Raw genomic sequence first — 23,448 nt, 5'->3', positions numbered from 1 at the left:
GTACCTGTCCAGTCCTGGAGAGGGCCACAGCAATCCCCAGGCTTGTAGACAGTGACGTGCACCCCGCCCGAAAGGAAACCGTGCTGAAGCCTCGCCCAGTACTGAGGAGCAAGACTGCAGCAGGGAGGTCCGTCATCACAGATGCGATTAGGGTCCTGGGCAGGGCGGGATGGCCTTCCCTGGAGGGTGCCCTGGTACCACAGAGACAGGATGGCACAGCAGGGGCCAGGGACCTCAAAACAGGCTGAGAAACAGTGCTGCAGGGGCTACCCAGGACAAGGAACGCCTCTCCCATCAGGGATCCGGAAGCAGCCTGGCCAGGAGCCCCCAGGGAGCCTGGGCGGGGGGTGCAGGACGTGGGTCCAGCCGGGGGACGGGCAGCAGCCTCGGGATGAGCCAGCAGGCAGCACGCTTGCTCCCGGGCAGCCCCTCACATGCCCCCGAGCTCCCTCGGAAGCTGAGCCCGCTCACACCCCCAGTGGGGGCCATCCTCCCGGAAATCGCCACCCTGAGGGCTGGAGACCCACAGGTGCTCGAGACCACCCTGAGCTGCTGCTGCTCCTGCAGCCCAGGCTTTCCCGTCATCAGCGGGACACCCACCCTTCCCCTCATCCTGGCGGTGAAGACCCGGGCCAGCCTCCCCAACGACTTTGCTCTGCTTTGGTTCTCTCAAACCACGAGGAGCTCTTAGCGAAGCCCGCGTGTCAGCTCGCCCATGAGCTCCAGGCGTCTCTCTGAAAGACGGTTTCGATTTTACAGCCAGACCGGAGTATTATTCTCACATTCAACTAGTTGATCAGTATTTTCAAAGTCACCAGTTAACGTCAGTCTTTCGCCATTGTTTCTTCTAGTAGAACGTTATTTCTTGCTTTAAAGGAGGAATTAAGAAACCATTGGGGAGTGAGAGCAATAGCACAGCGGGTAGGGCGTTTGCCTTGCATGCGGCCAACCGGGGTTCGATTCCCAGCATCCCATATAGTTCCCTGAGCACCCCACGAGTAATTCCTGAGTGCAGAGCCAGGAGTAACCTCTGCACTGCTGGGTGTGACCCGAAAACTAAAAAGAAAAAAGGAAAAAAAGAAGGAAGGAAGGAAGGAAGGAAGAAAGAAAGAAAGAAAGAAAGAAAGAAGGAAAGAAAGAAAGAAGCCAGAAACCATCGAACCATTGGGAATTGAGACAGAGAAACGTGTTTGCTACCCCCGCACCCACTTTGGGTGGCACTTGAGGGTGTTATTACTGCCCCCTCCCTCTCTTGCCCATTTCTCCGGGCATTAATTTCTGAAGAAGAAGCCAGTTCTCCTGCGGAATTTCTCACATTCAGAATCCTGCTGACGGCCGCTGTCTCCACCCCAACTCTGTGCTGTGTGTCCGACCAGCTGGTGGGGACATCTGGACACGGGCCCCGTGGCTGACACAGGCGAGCCGAGCGCTGCGGCTGCGGCGCCCACGGCCCACGGGCTCAGGCAGGAGCCACAGACGCCTCGTCTCTGCCAGAAGCTCCCCACCGACATCCAGAACTGGGATCTCACTTTAGCAGCTTTTTTTCCTTTCCTTCCCATCACTGGGTCCAAGATGGTGACAATCTGATTTTATCATCGCTTCTTCACTGAGAGGCTTCTAAATGTGGCATTGCAAGGTGCAGTCTGGGGCCACATCGGGAAAGTTGCCGTAGGAACAGTGGGCAAAAAGCACGATCCTGTCATGGCCACTCTCTGCGCTGTCCGACCCTCACACGCGGGGTCTGTGCCTCAGCCCCTCCCCACCCCGTCTCGGGCAGGCCCGGGGGACACGCGTCTTCCCAACCCAGCGCGACCGGCCTCCCCCAGGCCCTGGGAGACGCTCCAGCTCCTGGGACATTTCAGAGCCGACCCAGTTCCAGGCGTGGGTGGAGCCGGCCCCAGCGAACCTGCTGCTTGTCTCAGGACGGGGATCCCAAGCCGCGGCCGAGCGCGGAGGCCCCTGGGCTTGACTCTGGAAATACCAGAATGCCACACTGACTTCTGGGCTCTATGATCCCCACGTTCATGTTCAGACTTTTTCTTGGTGCCTCTGCGTTTGTGTTTCTTTTCCTTTAATCCTCAAAACTATGCCTGCTGGGGCTGGAGCGATAGCACAGCGGGTAGGGCGTTTGCCTTGCACGCGGCCAACCTGAGTTCGATTCCCAGCGTCCCATATGGTCCCCTGGGCACCACCAGGAGTAACTCCTGAGTACAGAGCCAGGAGTAACCCCTGTGCATTGCCCGGTGTGACCCAAAAAGCAAAAAAAAAAAAACAAACTATGCCTGCTGAGGAGATGATGAAGGTTCATAGTTTTGTGCTGTCCCAACACATGTAGGTAATTATTAAAAATAAAATATGGGTATTATGAGAATATTGATAGTTTTTTTAATTTTTGCCATATCATTCTCACCAAGAAATGTCCCACGAGGATTTTTTTTTATGTTATTAGAACTCAAACTTCCTTGAAATAGTTATTTGTACACAAATTTACTAGCTTTACACATAAGTTCATTTGCCTCATTTTTTTTTGGAATTTTAGAAATTTTCTGCACCAGATGATTGCATAAGTTTCTGTCTCTATCCAAATTTAAATCTGACGAAGTCTGTTTCCTCCTGATCCCACCTCCCTTCGCTCCAGTATCTGGCGGCAATTATCAGCCTTTACTTCACCTTTCCACGTACGTGTTTAAGCGTAAGACAGTTTCCAAAGTCTGTCCCCTGTGCCTGTAACTGCTTTGTCTTCTCTAGACGTGACTGTGCTCGTCTCACTGCTCAGTACAGGCCAGAAGTCTCGATTCTCACAGAGGTGCCGACCGGGCTTTCCTGCATGAATCTGGGTGTGCCCCGCCCTTCCCTCAGGAAAAGTCTCTAGAAAGTTCTACCGCGAGTGTGGGTGCTGTCTTCCCGGGCCTGGCTCTCGAGGGTCTCCCAGGACTTTCCCAGCCCCAACGGGCCGTGCTGACAGTCTCTCCCGAATGTGACAGTCTCTGTTGTGGAACTTTCCTTTCTTCAGTGGAATTTCCCCAGTTTAAGAGACAATAGCATTTGGTGTGAAAATTCAGATCATTCAAATCAATAGTACAACGCAGAACCCTTAAAATAGAAGCCCCTGAGAGTTCTTGCACGAGGCTGTGGCATTTCCAAGCTGACAGGGAGATTTTATTTCTAATTTGCTCATTCTTTCCTGCCCTGGAACACGAGTCCTGGGGCGGGAGATGTCCAGCCGTCCCTCCGCCCAGCCGCCCCCCTGCCCAGCTGTCACTCTCTACCCCTAGGAGCTTGTCGGGGCCTTTTCTCGAGGACTGTTGGCCTGACGGGGGAGGGGGGGCAGGAAACCCAGCTGGGCTGAGCGGGGGAGGCCACACACACGCTGTGAGGCGCCTTCAGCGCCCGGGGGATTCACAACTGTCCTGGTGCCTCCACACACAGACTGGGCACCTCGGGGACCAGCTGTGACGGGCGTCACACGCGGGCCCACCCCTCAGAGGCTCATGGTGGCCAACGGGCTGGTCTGGGCTTTGAGAGTAGAGACCTGTGTGCCTCAGAAACCAGGGGACCCTCGGGCGGCCGGACAGTGAAGACCAGGCATCCCCCTGGGCACTGGGAGCAGGGCCCAGGCCCCTGGCACCGAGACAGCGGCCGCAGCTCCTAGAAGGACTTTGCTCTCCCTGAAGCCCAAGCTCCAGGCGGCCCCTCCTGAAGGCACTTGTGACGAGGGGCCCCGTGGGACTGGGGCACGGGAGCGCCACTGCGCGTCTGGCATCTCGGGCGTCTTTTGCTTCTCATAACACTCTTAGCCGACCCTCCCCGGGAGGCAGAGGGGAGCCCATGACCGGTTCCTGTTCCCGGGCATCTGCCCTGCCCAGCTTCTCCCCGGCACAGTCCCGGACTCTTGGGCCCCTTTGGGATACGGGGACACAGGCAAGTTGTGGCTGCAGTGAGGAAGAGGACACACAGCCTGTGAACCATGGCCGGGGTCCCAGGGGGACGAGACGCACAGACAGCCCCGGGCGCCCTGCTGTCCCCCCCAGCCTCTGTCCTCCGCCAGCCCAGTCAGACGTGGCACCTGGACCCTCCTCCTGTGCCCGGCTCCCCTCTGCCCTACCCCTGCTCCCGTGTCCAGTGTTCCTGCCCCAGCCCCCCTGGACTCTCCCCTCCACTGCCCCCTGTGCCCCGCCCCCACTCCGACATGTTCTCGGCCCTGCATGGCCTGCCCTCTGCTTCCATCTGCGTCTGCAGCTAACATGCTGGCCTGGGCACTCACACTCCTGGCCCTCGAAGCCCCTTTGCTGAATGGTCGTGGAGTCACCACCACAACCTCAGCCCTGTCCTGTGCCTCCTCTCGCCCGTCAGGTCAATGCCTTGGTCAGCCAGTGCCCTTGGCACCCAGACAAGTGGCTCTGGGCACAGCGGACGGTCGGGACAGCTCTGATGGTCAGAGGTGCTGGGACAGGGCCGTGTCCCCTCCCGCGAGGTTCCTGCCCCTGCCAGGCCATGTGGCTTTATCCCCCTCAGAGCTTCACGCTCAGGGCGCGGACAGAGATGCGTCACTGTGTCTTGGGGCGTCGCAGGTGTAGGGCCCGACCTCTCTGTCTGCCCGGGAGGGTGGGTAGCAGGCGCTGGGCCCCGCAGACGAAGCAACCTGCCCCTGACTGGAAGGCCCTCGGACTACTCGGGGTGGACCATCCAGCTCTGCTCTGACCACTGACCCACACGACTGGCCCCCCGTGTTCTGTTCTGGGAAATCTCTCTGTTCCCAGAGGCACCAAGGCTGTGTCCTCACCAGGGCGTTCTTGACCGACAGGAGCCAACTCCTGCCCCCGCACCTCCAACATCCGGCAATTTACATCTTCAGGCCAAGGGGCGGCATCAGCCCATTAATCTGGCCCTTTCCTGGGACAACTGCAAGGATTAAGATTACGGCTGTTGTCAGAGAGGACAGTCTCCCGCGGGTCACATCTCTGTTGGTCATTAATGTCCCTCCTGAGGCTCCCAACAAGGCAGCTCCTCTGGCCGCGCCTCCTGTCCTGGCAGACCCGGCTCTGGGCAGGCGTGAGCCATGGTACCCGGGCCCGGGGCCGGCGAGTCTGAGAAGGGGGCACCTTCACAGGACAAGCACAGCGAACTCACAGCTGGGCTGTCTCTCAGCTGATGCGCCAGGCAGCTGGCACCCGGGCCCACGGCCGCCAGCTCCCCACAGAGCCTGTCTGCCCTCAGCCTCCGCCAGGAGCTCAGGGAGCACTCAGGGAGCACTCAGGGCCTGAGCCTCCGCCCAGGGCAGCCAGAGCGGGGCAGAGAAGGACACAGCCAGGACACAGGCCCACCCGCCGGGAACTCAGGGCACAGCCCGTCTCTGCAGCCGGCCCAGAAGCCACCAGGGAAGGTGCTGAGGGAGAAACGGACACTGGAGAAGGCGCCAGCCCATGCGTGACCCCGCCCTCTGCCCACGTGTGACCCCACCCTCTGTCCCCCATGGGTGGGCATGCAACCTGCTCGCTGGCGACCCCACGTCTCCGTCATGGGCACTAACCCTCCAGCTGTGGGACCCGTGTCCAGCACAGGCCTGGAAACGCCCCCAGGGCCCAGCTCCAGCCCCGGCCACGGGTCTCCTGCGCCACCTGGTGGCCACTCCCGGGACGGCTTCTCCACAAGCTCTTCAGGGAAAAGAGGACTCGGCCTTCCGGAGACCTGAGCTTCTCTGGGCAGTGGGTGCGACCAGCCTGGGGACACCAACTGTGAGGGAGCACCAGAACACGCGCTCGGTCACAGGTACGCTCTCAGTGGCCAGTCCAACACCCGCTGGTTCTCCAGACCCCACGTGCAGCCTGGGGTCACTCACCCGAGGCATCGGAACAGCCGGGGTCCTCGCAGCTGGGTGGGCAGTGTGGGATGGTGTGGGTGCGTGTGTGAGCATGTGTGTGAGCGTGTGTGTGAGCGCATGTGAGGTGAGCGTGGGTGTGAGCGCGCGTGAGATAAGTGTGCGTGTGCTTATGAGTTTGGAGTGTGTATGCGTGTGTAGCATGTGTGAGCATGTGTGTGAGAACGTGTGAAGGTGTGTGAACATGCGTGAGTGTGAGTGAGTATGTGTGTGAGGGTGTGTGCGACTGTGTGTGGGTGTGTGTTCCCGTGTGAGAGTGTGCATGTGTGAGATGGCGTGAGCATGTGTGCGAGTGTGAGAGTGAGAGTGTGAGAATGTGTGTGAGTGTGTGAGCATGTGTGCCTGTGTGAGTATGTGTGTGAACATATTTGTGCAACTGAGTCAGTTTGTGAGTGTGTATGCAGGTGTTGTGGGAGTGTTGCATGTATGAGTGTGAGTGTGTGTGCTGGAGGGTATGTGGGTGTGGGGTCTATGGGGTGTATAGTCCAGTCGGGCCACTCGAACCCCGACCATCCCAGGCGCCTGAAGCTGTGTCACACGGGCGTCTCCCGCCTGAGGAGCCGACAGCCTGTGAAGTGACGAAAGCTCCGGCTCTGCAGGGCCGACAGGGCAGTTCCGTGCATGAAGACCCCACACCAGCTCCCTCGGCCAGAGCCCCCCGGCCTGCTGCCGTGGCCCTTCCCGAGACGAGCTGTGCGTGTCCGTGGTCTTGGCTCACCTGCTGCTTCTTTGCCCATCGTGTGCCGCGTCTGGGGGTCGTTCTGTCGCCCCGCGTGACGCTCCCCAGGCCCACACACAGTGCTCACCACGTGGCTCCGCCTTTCTGCCCGGCTGAGCGGCACCGTTGTAACAGAGTCCCACAGGCCTTCTTTCCCCTCGCCCAGGTCCGGGCGCTGTGACCCAGGCGTGTCTGCGAGCAGAACCATCCCGTGGCCTCAGCACAGCCTGCAATGGGCAGAGACGGCACCTGTGAGCGTCATACAGATGGCAGGCTGAGCCACGCCACCTCGGGGTGCCTGCAGACATGGGTGGGAGTGACTGGGTGGGACGCGAGTGTCCCAGAGATGAAGGACCGTCCATACACCAGTCCAATCAGCGTCCCGTGAGTCACAGGGTCCGCCCCAAGGGGGACAGTGGCGCAGCCACCTCAGGACCAGGAGGGAGGCCATGTGGGCGGCTGTGCCCAGCAAACCCAGGCAAGGCGGGCAGAGGGGGTCCCCGAGCTCCCATCTGGGCCTGAAATGCTTGCCGGGAGGAAGCTGACACCAAGCCAAGAGGAACAGGCGCTCCTGGGGACACACTCGCAACCAGGCTGCTCCATTGGGCACTGGGGCCACAGGAAGGGCATTGGGCACCACTCACAGCACAGCTGCACTGAGGCTGCCCGCGAGCCCCTCGGCTCCCTGACTGGGTCCCCGAGTCCCTGCGTCCACACAGGCGAGAGGCCCTCCACAGAAAAGGGGCACACGTGATGTGTGGTGCGTGGTGGTATGCTGTTTGCTAGTGGTATGTGGTATGCAGTGTGTAGCATGTGGTGCGTGGTAGTGTGCTGTGTGTACCTGTGTGTGGTATGTTACACATGTCTGTTGCATGAGGCGCGTGGAGGTTGCCATGTGCTTGTGGTGCGTCTGGCCCGTGTGGTGTGAGGCCCGCAGCCCACTATGTGGCATGTCCATGAGGTATTGGTGTGGGGCAGGGTGTCCCCACTGCCCGCAGGAGGAAATCCTTCCCGTGGGTCATGGACCCAGCCCAGGGACAAGGCCCCCACACCTCGGCCCACTGAGTCGGGGGGGAGGGGTCCCAGGGGGCTGCCAAGGCCTTGTCCTCGGACAGTCCAGCATGGCACACCTGCCGTCGGACTCCCAAGACACTTGGTTCCTCTGAAAGCCACGTTTTTCCAGCTCCTTCTCTTGAATGTGCCGTAAATTAACAGCAAAGTAATGATGAATATGGAGATTGATCAAAAGGAAACTATAGTTTTCACACACATATTTCTAAGTGAATTAATGATTTCCCTTTATACAGTAAATGTGTCAAGACAGTAAAATGTGAGGAATAATTAAAAATGTAAGATTAAATGCTGTTGAAACTTTGCCCAGCCTTATTAATGCAACACGAGCTCGGCAGAAACCTGCACTAGAAATAGGAATTATGTTCCAGGGCCAGGAAGTTCCCCGGGAGAGTCGAGAGAGGGAGAAGGGAATAACCCCAGGCTGGCAGGAGGGACCCGGGTCGAGCCCGGGGGCCAGGGCAGGTCCGGGCGGCTCCTCTGGGTGCACTCGGGTCCAGGGAGAGACGCCCAGGAGGGCGCAGGGGCCCGGGCACAGAGCCAGGGAGAGACGGAGCCAAGGTCGGGGCTGGTGTGGGCCCCGGCGTCCCTGTGCTGGGAGGCAGGGGGCGGGTGATCTGGGGTCTCTGCTGGGAGGGAGAAGGGGCCCAGGACTCTGCTCAGGGGCCGGGGAGGGGGCCCGAGCTTCCTCCCAGACAACCCCAGGGAGGAATCAAGGGGGCGGAAGCCACAGAGACAAGTGCGTGCTTGAGAACAGCGTGAGCCATGCTTGAAGGACTCACGTGACAAAAAGTGATTCATAAAGACGTTGAAGACCGTATTAATTTTAAATGCACCATTAGCAACGCGAGATTTTCTCCAGGCTTGGCTTCACTCGGTGCCTTTCGACCACTTTTAAACTCCGGGAAACCCAAAATGTGGTTTGAGGTGATTACGATTTTTCAATTTTCTTGTCTCCACACACAAATGACAGTTCCATCAGGCAGCTATAAACAATCCAGTGTCGGGTACAAATGTGTTTAAATGTAATAGATTTAATTTGTTAAGATTTTACAAGGTTTACAAGAAAGTAACCGTCTTAGCAGTTTTAGAACATTTTTTTCCTCGTTGCACCTTGAAAAGTCTGGGGCAATTTCATCTTTCAAGGCCTCCTTGGGCTGATAAGCGCCAGAGAGCACCCGTGCCGAGCTGACCCAAACCTTTAGTTCATCAACACACACGCAGCCTCCCAAAGGCCGGCAATCACGGGAGGGGCGAGGTGGCATCGGACACTGAGGCTGGAGCAGGGACGTCCTTGCAAATTACCTTCCTGGACAGACGCTTCCCGGAGATAAGCAGAAAAATGAGGCGGGAGCCGGTTCTGACAAACGCAACGCCACGGAAATCTCAAGTCCTTAGAGCGACAGCACGGAGAGCGCTGGCGTGCTCCACATGGAGGTTCATGATTAAAACAGGAAGATGAGCTTGAGGCTCTGCACTGCCGGGGTGGCCGGGCAGCTCTTTAAAGTGGGCGGGAGTGGTGGTCGGGGCTGAGGCACTGGCCTTGGGCGTGGCCAGCCCTGGCAGCGAATGTGGCCCCTGAGAATTTCAGGAGCCAGCCCTGAGCAGAAACCCAAAATAAAGAGTGGAATTAAAAGAATAGGAGAGATGCATGTTGTTTACACACACCACGAAGGGGCGCAGGAGTCAGCGTAGTGCTGGCAGCTAAGCCAGGCTCGGTGTCCGCAGAGCCAACATCCTCCCTGCCGTCCGGCTCTCAGCCCAGAGACAGACACTCTAAGGTTGGCGGGCTGCTAGAAGCCAGGCAGTGCTGTGGCCCATGGACGTCCAGCCTGGACTGGGCGAGGTCCTGAGAGAGAAGGACTGCATGTCGGGCCTCATGGTGGCCTCCTTCGCTGCTGTCCCTACACCCAGGCCCCGATGCCGAGTGTGTCTGTCCTCAGGAGGCCGAGTGCCCACTGGGACAGCCGAGGGTGGAGGCCAGAGGCAACCACGAGCCCACGGAGGCCGGGAAGAAAGCGGGAGCCGGGCGTGGCTCATGGCACAGCTCAGGGTGTGAGGGGTCTGCCCCGGGCCTGGGGTGCTCGCTGGAGCATGTGCCAGAGGGCAGGACCAGGAGAGCTCGTAGATCCAGCATCTGGGATGGGACGACTCAACTTCCTCTCTCCAGCATTGCCGCCCAGACAAAGGACCCCTGATGGGAGCTGACAGCTTTCCTCCAGCAGCTCATCCGCACCGGAAGCCTGTGTAAGAACGGCCGCCATGAGCTGGAGCTGGGGTCTGACCAGCACATGGGCGGGCATGGCGGGACCATCCCCCCAGAGCATGAGGGCAGTGGTGGGCAGCCAATCTGTCTCGTGAGCAATGGGAAGGCCGGACACACTGACACGGAACAGGACAGTGCGGCGGCCAGCTCGGACCCCAGATGTTCCTGAGCACAAAAGCTCAGGTTCTGTCTCAGTGCTGGGGCAGCAGCCAGTGAGGGCAGGGACCTGGGGAGGGACCGGACACGCACAGGAGACCCAGCTGGGGTCAGGCTGGAGACTCAGCTTGGCTGGGCTCAGCTGCAACAAAGACTGACCCGTGTAAGAGCCGACACAGACCAGCAGCCCCGGCTGCAGCCAGACCCTCGGGTGCAATCGCTCCTGTTGCCATTCTGAGGTTTTGCGTCCCTGCTAGCAACAGCCCCAAAAGTCAGGTGGCCGGTGACGGGCCCCCGAGGTCCATGTTGGCCGAAGTCCAGCATCTGGGCGGGTGGTGCGAGGGGGCTTCGGGCAGCCCGTGCCCTGCCCAGGCCCCTGTCTCCCCCCTCAGATTCCACATTTGGAAACGTGGCGGTTGGCTCGTGGGACAGGCTCACCAGCAGTGCTCGGGCTGCCCCATGGACGAAGCGAGGCACAGCCTGCACTCAGCCAGGGGGTCCGGCACGCCCACCCTCGCTCCCGCAGCAGCGCCCACGACCCCTGCTGGGGGTGCAGAGCTAAACCCAGTGTCCAGTGTGTGCAGGGGGAGCCTCCGGAATGGCCGGGGTGGTCAGTGAGGCTGAGCCAAGCTTCTTGGGCCCCTGGGGTTCAGGGTCGCCCCAAGCGCTGGGCTCAGTCAGGCTCCGGGCTCAAGGCCTTCGCCTTCAGGTCACATCCTTCCCTGCCTCCTCCTGGCTGTTCTCACGGACGGCTCCTCCTGTCACGTGCCTGAATGATGGCCTTGCTCCTCTCCTCTGCACTGCCACGGAGTCTCACACCAAGCCCATCATATCCACAGACACACATGCACACACACATGCACACAAGCACACACACGTGCACCCAAATGCACACACGCAGGCACACACATGTGCACACATGCACATACATGTGCACACACATGCTTGCATACACACGCATACCTGTGCAGACGCACATGCACACACATGCACATCTACACACATGCACACACATCTACACACATGCACATACATACATGCACAACTGTGCACACACATGCATGCACACATGTACACATGCACACATGCACATGCAAACACATACACACATGCACACACACATATGCAGACACACACGCACACCCCTACTTCCCAGCCATTTCTGGGGGCACCCATGCACCATGGGCTTGTGTGAGGTCCACGGATGGCCCCAGGGCTTGGCCGTTTCTGTGGAGTGACCAGAGGCAAGCGGGCAGGCAGGAGGGCCAAGTGTGACAGCCTGTGAGCCGAGGGCGCTTCCTGGACACACTGGTGACCCAGCGCTGCTATGTCCACTGCCCGTCACAGGAAGGCGGTGATGTGGGCACAGAGCCCAGCCCTGTGGGAGCGCCATGTGAGGTCTTCATGCTGACCTTTGCCACGCTCGTCCAGGCCTGTCAGAGAGAAGCTGGGCCACAGCTTCTGCCCAGCCCCTCCCTCACCTGCCGGCTGCAGCCTCTGTCCGGCCTCTCGCCTCTCATGCACGCAGCCGGCGGTGGCCCCGGAGTGGCCCCGGAGTGTCCGGTGAGGGGCGGCTGAATGCCTTCTTTTACCGCCCAGAGTCAGAGGCTGGAGGGGACAAGAGGGCCACGCTGATTTGTGTTTCCATTTCCACTGTGTACTATTTATGTGGATGTACCAGACTCGAGTTAAAACTGCACATCCCGATTCCAGATATCTGTCATGAAAAATTTCTTACGTTCCCAAAGCTCAACATTTTCTGAGAAGCTGGAGATAGTAATAACTAGCACACGCAGCATTGGGAATGGGATAATTTCAGGATTATGATAAATAGTGAGAACAGCACCTGGCACAAAAGTGCTCAATAATGATAAACAGAATATTTTCCTCCATTCATTTTCAGTAGTAATGACCCAAAATGGGAGAACTTTCTATTTCACTGAGGATGAGCTTAAGAACTAAAGTTAAAAATAATACTTGCCTTTCTGTGTTGAACACAATATTAAAATTTGAACAAGATTCTTCTCTGGGTTTCAGAAATAAGGAGACTTTAGGTGACATTTTCAGCAGCTCAGCAGGCTGTGGGATCCGAGTGACGGCTGTGATTATGTGCAAAGTTTGCCTGTTCCTTAAGTCCTTTTACAACAGAAATGGGGCCAGAGAGAAAGTTTCCAATAAAAAGTGGCCGACTAGTGATACAGGGAGGAAATCTCGGGGTTACTTCGGCTCCTTCAGTTTGCGGAGTGTGTCAACGTTGGGTCACGTGTCAGGGAGGGGACGTCGGGGCAACAGGGTGAATTAGACAGTGAAGCCCGTGTTCATGTTTTCCGAGCTCAGGGCCCTGACCTGGGGATCTGACACACCAGCCCTTCAGGACTCTGAGGAGCCCGGCCAGAAGGACGCCCGTCGGCCTCCTGCTCATTCAGCGTAAGCCAGCTGGGACACCAGTGACACCGTGATCAGGGAAGGACTGGCCACTTCCGGCCCGGGCCTTTGCCAAGACTCCCCCCCTCCCTCCCCTCTCCCTCTTCCTCTGTCCCTCTCTCATTCACCCTCTCTCTCTTCCTCTCCCTCTCACTCACCCTCTCTCTCCCTCCCCCTTTCTCTCTCTCCCTCTTCCATTTAAACACTGACATCCCATCCAGGCCTTTGCAGATTCTACCAAGACTCTGCCTTCTCTCTTTCATTCTTTTACTCTCCCTCTCTCTTCACTCATCCTCTCTCCTTCTTTCTCCCTCTCCCTTTCTCTCACCCCTCTCTGCCTCTCTCTCTCCCCCTCCCTCTATCTCTGGACTCATCTCCTCCTCTCTCACCTCTCTCTCCTTCCTTCTCTTTCTCCCTTCCTCCCTCCCTCCCTCCCTCCCTCGATCCTTCTCCCTGCCCCACTCCCTCCCTCTCTCTCCTAGTCTCTCTCTCTGGAATGCTTAAACAATGAGAGTGTTCACTGCCATGACTGTCTCTAGCATATCCGTCTCCTAGAGGAGGCTGCAACTGCTGCCATTGTAGGAATGAGTGTTAACCAGCATTGTGGGAAGAAGTAATGAGGAGGAATACCACTAGGAATACAAATATTTCTTTGACGTTCACCAAGGAAACAGTCTCATATCATTTAATGCTCCTTGCAGTACATTAAAACACAGAGCTATAATGATACAAGCTCATTCAATGAGCTTTGTGTGTTTTCATGCTCGGCTTCTGAGTTTGCCCCCGTGTCATGAATGTGGGTCCCCTTGAAATGACCTTGAGAACTCAGCCACTTGCGCCGCCTTTCAGCTCTCCATCATGTACATCAAGGAGGACACAGGATTCCGTGGCAGATTCACTAGCTTTGTACTGTTTGTTCCAATTCTGAAATAATTTCCAGCACTTGCAGAGTGAAGTGCTGGAAATTATACACATATATATATATATTTACAAATCTTCATGGTAATTCTTATTATTTCCAAGTGTTCTGAAAGTCACATTTCCAGCACTCTCATCTCCACACAATTAAATGGAGATTACAAATTAGCCCATTCAGTAAGGCTGATCAGAAGAGAAACAGCTCAGAGGCATTTGTTTGTGGTTGTTATGTGTCATTATAGAAATCGCCTTAATGAGACAAGCATATTCAACATGAGTTTCTATCAAAAGTAAGAACAATAGGGATTTCTGAGAGGAGAAAATGGAGTCGTTCCCGTGCTGGCATCAAGAGGCCAAGGATGCGCCTTCAAATATTTGCATCTTCTCATGAAACACTCCAGGGATCACCCGTGCGTGAGCGTGCTTTCTAAAGATGTCTTGTAATCTAGTGACTTCCTTTCCTTGCGAAATGCAATTCCCCGTGGACAATATGAACCTGAGATGTTTAGTTTAGGAGAAAAATCTCTGGGAATCTACCCCTCATAATTCCTTGTTCCATTCCCAGGCAGAAATGTGGAATATCACTTATGCAGCACCTAAAATTTGACCTGAACCTGATAGGAAGAGCTACTGTCCCTGTTCATAACTGTAGAGCACAGCCCTAAGAGTGCACACGTGTATAATTTATGACCTAACAATAACGTGCACATGTGTGCTATATAGTCATAATAGAAGTGCACGCATGTAGCATGTAGCACTGTGGCACTGACCTCCCGTTGTTCATCGATTTGCTTGAGCGGGCCCAGTAACGTCTCCATTGTGAGACTTGTTGTTACCATGTTTGGCATATCGAATACGTCAGGGGAGCTTGCCAAGCTTTGCCGTGCAGGTGAGATACGCTCAGTAGTTTGCCGGCATCTCCGAGAGGGGCGGAGGAATCGAACCCAGCTCCACCGGGCCGGCGGCTTGCAAGGCAAACACCCTACCGCTGTGCTCTCGCTCTAGCACACATGCAGCAACAGCAATAACCAACAAGCCAAGCTAACGCTGGGTACTGGCCCTCTGAAGGCGCTCACGTCCCTTCCTCAGTCTCAGCCACACTTGGTGGGGCTCCCCCTCACGTCAAGGCCACCCACAGGAGGACTGTAACAGTAAGTGTGACTTATAGGGAGAAGGGGAGGGGAGCGGGAGGGGGGATGGAGGGGGGTGGAAAGAGGAAGGGAGAGGAGGGACGGGAGGGATGGGGAGGGGGAAAACTCCTACAAGAAACAAACATTCACAATAAAGTAGCAGGCTACGAAATAAATGCCCAGAAACCCGCTGGATTCTTCCACGTAACCTGAGATGTAGAATAGAAGGAAATGGAAATCAGCTCCCTTGTTTTTATGATCATGTCAGCAAAGAGCAAATATCTAGGAATCAACAAAGAAAGGGGAAGATTTATTTAGTGGAAGCTGTTAAACTTCTGAAAGAAATGAGACACAAGTAAATGGAAACATTCTTTATTCATGGGTTGGGAGAATCGTTAAAATGACCACCTGACCCAAGACATTACTGAAAGCAATGCCGTTTTCATAGAAATCTGTGACGCCCTTCAAAGACATTGAACAAATATATCTAAAATCCGTATGAAACCACAAAACTTCCCCCGATCCAAAGCAATTCTGCAAAATATGCAGATGAATTTCAACATGTTCAACTATATTCCAAATCCATGGTAATGAGACCTGCTAGTCCTGTACAGAAGCTCTGAGGAAATGGTAGAGATTGGCGTGTCCGGGTGAGCTGGCAGCGGAAGGGGGTGGATCGTTGACAAAGAAACGTGGCCACACAGTGGGTCCAGAAAGGGTTGGAAACAGGTGAGCCCCAGGCACAGAACTAAAATCAAGCTCATCCCTCAGGTGTATGCCAGGTTGACTCAGAACAGATCAAAGACCCCTGCATCAATCTTTTATCTGTAAAACACATGTAGGAGAGAACGGGCAGAACTCTCCACAAGCCTGACCTCACAGGGCCATCAGTGATATGATCCCATTTGCAAAAAACGAGGGAATAAATAGATGGGACTATATCTGATTAAAGCTTGCCAAAGGAAGGAGGCCCTGGCTGAAAGACCCCCTCCTGACGTGGGAAGAAAGAGTCGCGTCACGCGTGGAACCGAGACTCACAGCTGAGATACCGGAGGTGCTCGAGGCTCAGCAACCAGCCATCCCCCGGGCAGCAGAGAGCCAGGGTAGCAAACACCTCCTCAGAGACACACCAAGAGGCTGCGTGAGGTGGTCAGAGGAGCTGAGGCCAGCGAGGGCACTGCCCGTGTTCACTGACCGGTCCCCACTAAGGCACAACTTCCTTCTTTTGTTCTGGGGGACCAAGGACCAATTGTCCCAGGTGCCAACTCCAGGAGCAGCTTCTAGCAGGTATAAAATGACACAATCCAAGGCAACTTCCCAAGATCGAGACCTCGTTGCTTACATACGAAACGAATGTTTCTGAACGGCGCTTCTAATAGCCCATTACTGCAGGCACGGGACACCACGGACGTCATATCTGGCAAATAAAATGTTATGAATGCCTGAGGAAGTGCACATTTTTCTAACCCCATTCAAAACCGTCCTGTAAACGGAGACAGCGTTTCCCGGGGTTACAGATAAGCACGGATGGTATTAGTGTTTATTAGATCCATAAAGGTTGCTGTTACAATATATCTCAGAAGCACTGGAGTTTTGCTAATACGGCCCAATTGTGACCATATGGAGCGACCATTCATCGGGTAGAAAAAATAGAAATATTCCTCAGAAAATCTATGGGGAACTGCGTGGTAAGACCCAGAACTGCTGGTCTGCTGGGGCTGAGAAGGGGTTCCCTGGGCACTCTGAGCCCTCAGACTCCTCTTGTGCCTGCAGAGAAGGGGTGGTACCATGGGCTGCCCGGCAAGAGAGACTAGCGCACACAGCACGGCACAGACAGAGGCGCCCGAGGGGGCCCCGGGGCGGGTCCTGGTGCTCTGGAGGGGCCACGGGAAGTGGGGACCAAGCCTCACCTGGATCATGGGGGCTTGGACGGAGACGGTGAGAGACCAGGAAAACAGCCCAGAAGGCAGAGCAGTGAGTGATTCCAGAACAACGTGCCATGGCAGGCGTGTGGCTTGGATTCTCTCCCTCCCTCTCTCTGTCTCTGTCTCTCTCTCCCTCCCTCTTCTCTTTCTCTGTATGTGTGTGTGTCTCTCTGTCTCTCTGTGTCTCTATCTCTCTGTCTCCCTATGTCTCTCTGTCTCTGTCTCTGTCTCTGTGTGTCTCTCTGTCTCTCTCTGTCTCATCTCTCTCTGTCTCTCTCTCTTCTGAGCTTGCTCACTCTCTTCCTCTCTCCCTTGAGGAATCAGCAGACGCCTTTTTCTACCTTTTGAGCAAGTGAATTCTGTAGTAGTTTAAGGCAAGAAACTTAAGTAGATTTCTGAGATGCTCAGGTACTGGTGGAACCAGAGACTGTGGTCCAGAGGGTCTGTCGGGAGCTGTCTGAGCCTTTGCCAGACATGTTTGAGACCCCCACACAGAGACTCCTGCGGCCTGCCAGCAGTCAGGGTGCAGAGCGCCCGTCACAGAGAAGCCCCATGCAAGAAGGGCCCCGACCTGGCCATGGCCTGTTCTCACGCTGTGGCTTCTCTCTGGCCCTAAGGGGCCTCACACGCTTTTCCTGTTGGCTTTGAGGAACACCCAATCCAGGGACCAGCATCACTCCCCTTCTGCAGAGAGGGGCCTGTTCTACAGAGGACGCAGCTGTCCACCTCCTCCCCTCCCCGCAGGGCGGCTGGCTGGTCACTGAAAGCTGCCGTGAGAGTTATGCCCAAAGTTTTCCACATGCAAATCCTCAAGCCTGGACCCGCTGCTCCCTGCAATGTCCAGTGATGTTCACGGCAACACAAGAGTCCACATGGGTCCCTGCAGCACGTGCAGACTCGCTGAGCTGGGCAGGTCGGCATGCTGCTTGCTCCACAGTGCTCGTGGCCGTGGGTTGCCTCCTCCTGTGCTGGGGTCTTCACACTGGAAACTGTCCCAGAGGGTGTCACGACGTGAGGGGAAAGTGACTGAGGGAAACGCATGAAGGCCGAGCACAGCTTGCAGGAGAAGGCTCTCGGGAGGCGTCCAGCCCCTCAGGGACGTTCGCTGGACCCCATCAGAGGGACCTGGGGGGTGGACTGGGGGTTGGGAGCATCCAGAGGGACCAAAGGGTTGGTGTGAGTGAGGCGAGGGTGTCCAGGGAACTCCGAGGTCCTAAGGTCGAAAGGCGGTTGTGTACAGGTACAATAATCGACTTTTAAAGTTGTGAAGGAGATGACTCAGGGAAAGACAAGAATTTGGAGATTTTTGATGCATATTAAAATCCAGCTATATATAGAGCATACCAGAATATCTGATTGATGGGCAGAGATGCCATCCCAAATGGACATCTGGTATCACCCAGAACAAACACCCATTTCACTAAGTTGGCTGTCTTTCCTAAAGTATTCTCACATAGCTTTCAGAAAAGTATCAGAAGTTAATCGCTGCCCCCCCATCCCCCCCGGCCATTCACATTGAAGGCGAGTGAGTTAAAGGCCTTCAGAAGAGGAGAACTGACGTGGAGGATTCTTTTTTATTTTAACTTTTTTTATTGAATCACCATGAGATAGACCCTTACAAAGCTGTTCATGACTGGATTTCAGTCATACGGTGTTCCAACACCCGTCCCTCCACCAGGGCACATTTCCCAGCACCAGTGTCCCCAGGTTCTCTCTCATCGCCCCTGTACCACACCTCTATGCAGACACTTTTCTTCTCCGTCTCTCTCTCCCTCTCTCTGTCTCTCTGTCTCTATCTCTCTCCCTCTCTCTGTCTCTATGTCTCTGTCTCTGTCTCTGTCTCTCTCTCTCTCTGTCTCTCTCTCTCTCCCTCCCTCCCTCCCTCCTTTTAGGCATTGTAGTTTGCAACGCAGATACTGAAAGGTAATCAGGAATACCCCTTATCTACTTTTAACCCTCAGATCTTGTCCAGCGTGATCATTCCCAGCTATTATTGCCACACTGTTCCCTTCTCTGTCTTACCTACCCTCATCCCCCCACACACACACACACACACTTGTGGTTAGTTCCAACCATTGAACCAGTCCTCCTTGCCCCTGTTTTCCATGGCCATGGATATTAGTCTTCATGGATGATTCTTGGGGAGAAATCACAACCAGCAGAAGCCCTAAGGGCATAGGAGAGGCTCTCAGCCCCTCCGGCTGTGACAGAAGCCAGGGGCACTCCCAATGGTGCATCTTCCGTTTCATCTGGCTGGTAGGGTTTTGTGATCGAAGAAATCACTCACAGAAGAAAACAGACCCAAGACAACAATCGTATCTCTGGCACCAAGACAGGCCCACTGGGCTGCTGCTTCACCAGGAGACAATGAGCGTGAAGGCGCCAGGCTAGTGCCGGGAAGATGAGCTTAGAAGGTCCAACATCCTCCTGGGCACCAGGTGAACTCAGGGTAAAGAGATCTTATCTCCATTTTAACACAGATTTTCTTCAAACTGGAGAGAATGCAGAGCTCCCACTGTGGTCAGGCGTGTTTTCTCCGACAACAGTCTGAGAGTGCAACACAGTGGGCATGGCGGGACTTCCCTCACACCGTCAAAGCCACTTACTTTGGAAATAATGGCAACTGGAGCCTGCAGCTAACAGTTTACTCTGCGGTGGAAAGCTGACTGTGTGAGCACTTGTCGTCGGCCGTGGGCTGAGAGACAGAGTCTCTGCTGGACCGTTTACAGCCCACACGGGCACGTGACGGAGGCAGACGTGGCATCCATATTCATGCTGTTCTCAAAAGATGAAAATCTATAAAGTACCGTGATCAAATTTAGAAAAAAATTCAATCAAATCATTCTGCCAATTCTTAAATATGCTGATAGCACAAAGAAACAGATGTCTGGTTCAATCCCATCCCTGGTGCCATAGGAAAGAAAAACTGTTAATAAGCATGAAAGCTACTGGAGTTGGAAGACAAGGCAGAGTCCCGTAAGTGGAGTGCAGTTTGCCACGTTCTAAATAAACTCAAGAAAATGATACGGAAATAATGGCATCGTGAAGGAATACGGTCAGAGACTTCCAAGCTGATGAACCAAGTCAAAGGGGTGAATGTCCAGTGGAAAGTAACGAGGAAACGGACAAAGCCTGGAGGAACCCTTAAAGAAATGAGAGAGAAATAGCATCACCCATTGATTGAAGAAATGAAAAAAAGAAAGGAAGACACAGAGAATGTCAGGACTCACCTGTGGTTAAAGACGGTGTCAGGAGAAGAGAGACCGCAGCAAGGCAGAAGCAGCTTTGAGAACAGGCTGAGAACAAACCCGAAGGGCTGCTCTGGGCATGAGCTCCAGGGGCTCTGGAAGTCAGAGCCTGGAAACCAGTTTTTCAGGTTTTTTTTTTTAATCACTGTGAGATTTAGCTAAAAGGCTGTTCATGATCTTACTTCAGTCCAACTCCCTCCCTCCACATATTTTCAGAATTTGAAAATATTCTCAGCACAAAGTTTTGAGGGATAAAGAGTCTCTCAAAAGGGCAGGACAAACTTCCCAGCCCGGCCCAGAGTGGGCCACTGACTGACCCGGGGACTTACAGCTGCCCTCCGCAAGATTAAATATTTACGCCGAGCTTGCTAAGGGATTTTATACATTTTCAATAACAAATTAATGTCTCATTTGTAGTGAATGTTCTATATATGATTAAGTTTTCCTTTAAATCCATAAAGATCTTTATTACAATCTTTTACTTATTAATGTGAACACTTAAGCAGTATCTATAATATAATATTTTCTAATATAAAGTCAATATTCCTTTTTTAGGATAAAATACACGTTGCACTTTTATAGACCTATACAGATAGTCTCTTTTAAGTGTTCTGAATTCTATTCATGTTTAGTAAACTTTGCATTGTGGGATTTACCCATTTCATGTCAATTCTTAAATGTATTAGCCCAGAGATATCTACAATTTCTTTGAACTTACACACCTCTAAAATATTTAAGTGTTCTTTAGGGGTCACACCATTGGTGCCTAGGGCCTAGTGCTCAGGAATCACTCCAGGTGGTCTCAGGGAACCATTTGAGGTTCCGGGCATAGAACCTGGATTAGCCACATGCAAAGTGAGCACCCTGTCCCCGTCCTATCATTCTAGTCCAGAAGATTTGGTTTCTGAAAATAATTTATTATAATTTTGTGGGATTTCAGATAAGTTCTATTCGCCCAGACATGTGAGGACTCACCACCTCGCCTCATACAAGATCTCTCCCGTCCATGAGAAGCCTGGTAGGAGAAACACGAACAGTCGAAGTCATCAAAATGGAAGATTTTGTTAATGGAACTGAGCTAGCACGGAGGTTGGGGGGGAGGGGTCCTTGGAACCAGAGGAGGGAAGCAGCTTAAAGATGGGTCCAGTGTTGGAAGCTGTATCCACAGAGAGTGTGATCAATAGTAGCACTGTAGCACTGTCCTCCCCTTGTTCATCGATTTGCTCCAGCGGGCACCAGTAACGTCTCCATTGTGAGATTTGTTGTTACTGTTTTTGGCATGTCAAATACGCCTCGGGGAGCTTGCCGGGCTCTGCCGTGTGAGCAGGATACTCTCAGTAGCTTGCTGAGCTCTCATGAAAAAATGTCTGACAAGGTGGTGTTCGGGAGCTATGGCCTCTGTGCCCACCTGCTGACGGGTGTTTGCTTGCTGAGTGGGGTGGGGGGAGCGGGGTATTGAGGTGACAGATGGCTTCTGCACTGTAACTGCATCTGCACATACCTGTCCCAGACGGGGTTAAGAGAACAACCGGTCTCTGCGGATGGAACTGCCTGGCCGAGCAAACCCCCAGCACCCTCCAGCTGGGCTGGAAGTGAAGAGCTCGGACGTCCCCCTCCCAAGAGTAAGCCTCACACTCAGCAGTGCGAAGGTCTCTCAGAAGCCCACCCTGATGGAATGTGAAAGGCACAGACAGGCTCCACAGCACAGACCATGATGCACACACACACACACACACCGCCAGGAGAGGTAAGACTCGGACGCAAAAAAAAAAAAAAAAAGATTGGGACATTCACCCGCTCATCTTTTTCCCAGTGTGCAAAGTTCTACATAAAATTATGGATTTGGGAAATATGGTACATAAGCAAATGAATTTTTATGAAGGACCTCAAAACACTGCGGCTTGAAGCAGTGAGAAATGTGTCGGTGTGCCGGGATTTCTGGATTAATTGCCCACTATTCGGTGGTTTAAAGGGTATTGAACGCCTTCCGTTTTCTTTAAAGATTTATAGAAAATGTGATAATCAAAATAAACCATGAAAAACGCCAAATTCTAGTTAAGGGTTACTTTGAGGGGAAACAAAGGAGGAGAGCTGGCCATCCTTTGGTTAATAAAATGACCTTAGCCGGGGCCACCAGTGCAGAGGAGAGCTGCTCCTCTTCTCGGTGACTGAGAGGCCATGGAGGGAACAACTCCAAAGTCCTCTGCTGGCCCCTTGAAGCCAGAGAGACGATGTTCAAAGCCCAAGGCCCAGTCCCGCCCCTCAGCCGTGGGCAGTGGTCAGCTACCTCCGTCCTGGTGACACAAGAAACTTTCCTCCTATTGAAGAGAAGCAATGAACTCCCCACAGATCACTTCAGCCTCTGCAGGCCAGCAGTTCGAAACTGGAACTCGTTACTTGTGAAATAGTGGTATTCTTCAAATTTCAAAACCAAAAAATAGGGGCTGTTTCTTCTTTCTCTGACAGAAAGCATGGCTCACTCACGCTCTGACTTCCTTTCACTGTAAGCCCTCATTGCGAAAGTCCCTGGCTCCTGGCCACAGCCCACGCTGACCTCTAAGAGTGCCCGCTGAACCCAAACTCACCAGGGTGAAGGCTGAAGTTTGTGGGGCAGAGTTTTAAGACGGGAACTGGGAACCTTGCTGAAAACTTGAGGAATCTTATTTTTTAAAATTTTGTTTTGTTTTTGGACCACCCCAGCTATGCTTAGGACTTTTTCCTGGCTCTGTGCTCAGGGAACAATCCTAGCCGATTCAGGAGACCCTCTGGGATGCCAAGATCAAACCCAGGCTGGCTGTCTGCAAGGCAAGGGTCCTACCTGCTGCACGACTGCTCTGGCCCCATTAATCCTGTTTTCAAGTAAACCAGATCCACCTCCCAAGGACCACGAGCTTCAGGGAGACCCCCACTCCAGGACACAGGTGAATGTGCTTCTTCGGAATCCAGAGAAGCTGATTCGAGCAGGGAAGGAAAACAGGAAGATGTGGGCCCCAGGAAGTCGAGTGGAAAGGGAAATCCTGGAAGTGGCCAGATGTGGTGAGTGTGGGGGAGACATGCCCTCAGGAGGGAGGACGAGGGACAGAGCTCCAACAGGATTTCGGCCAGTGTTGGTTGCTGATATTCGGGGTTTGTACCGGGGTCCCTGGGGCTCTCCCAGGGGCATTCTGCACAGACCCAAACAGCATCTTGTGCTCATCCTCCTCACCACACAATGCAAGGACCTTCCCAGAGGGAACAAGACAGGGCCCCTCCCATAACACACGCTCCTGGCCTTGTTAGAGGAGCAAGTGCAGTAGCAGATGGCAGTGGGACCCGGGCACCGTTCACGTGGGACCCCAGCCTTCGCCCTGAGTCTCATGGGCCACTGAGGTAATTTACATGTTCTGCACCAGCCAGGGAGCTCAGAGGACACTGCAGGCGAGGCTGATGTGCTCCCTGGTAAGGAAGGTAAGTGAGGTTTGGGAGTTCCGTCTGCATTGACACCGGCTCCGAGACACTTGACTGAGGGTTGGGTCTTCTGCCACAACTGAGAAGAGTTTTCTCTCAGGTTCTCTAGGTAGAACTAGAATCCATGTTGATTCTGGGCAAATTCAGCTCCAACGCCTGTAGAAAAATTCCCGACAGTTATTTTTGCGAATGACTAGCCAATATTGCAAAATCATGCTACTAAACCAAGTTGGGTTGACTATTGATGCTTGATCAGACTGAGGTGGG

This window comes from Sorex fumeus, unplaced genomic scaffold, assembly GCF_029834395.1.
Source record: "Sorex fumeus unplaced genomic scaffold, SorFum_2.1 ptg000072l, whole genome shotgun sequence".
Classification (NCBI taxonomy): domain Eukaryota; kingdom Metazoa; phylum Chordata; class Mammalia; order Eulipotyphla; family Soricidae; genus Sorex; species Sorex fumeus.
Note: the sequence above shows the minus strand (reverse complement) of the source record.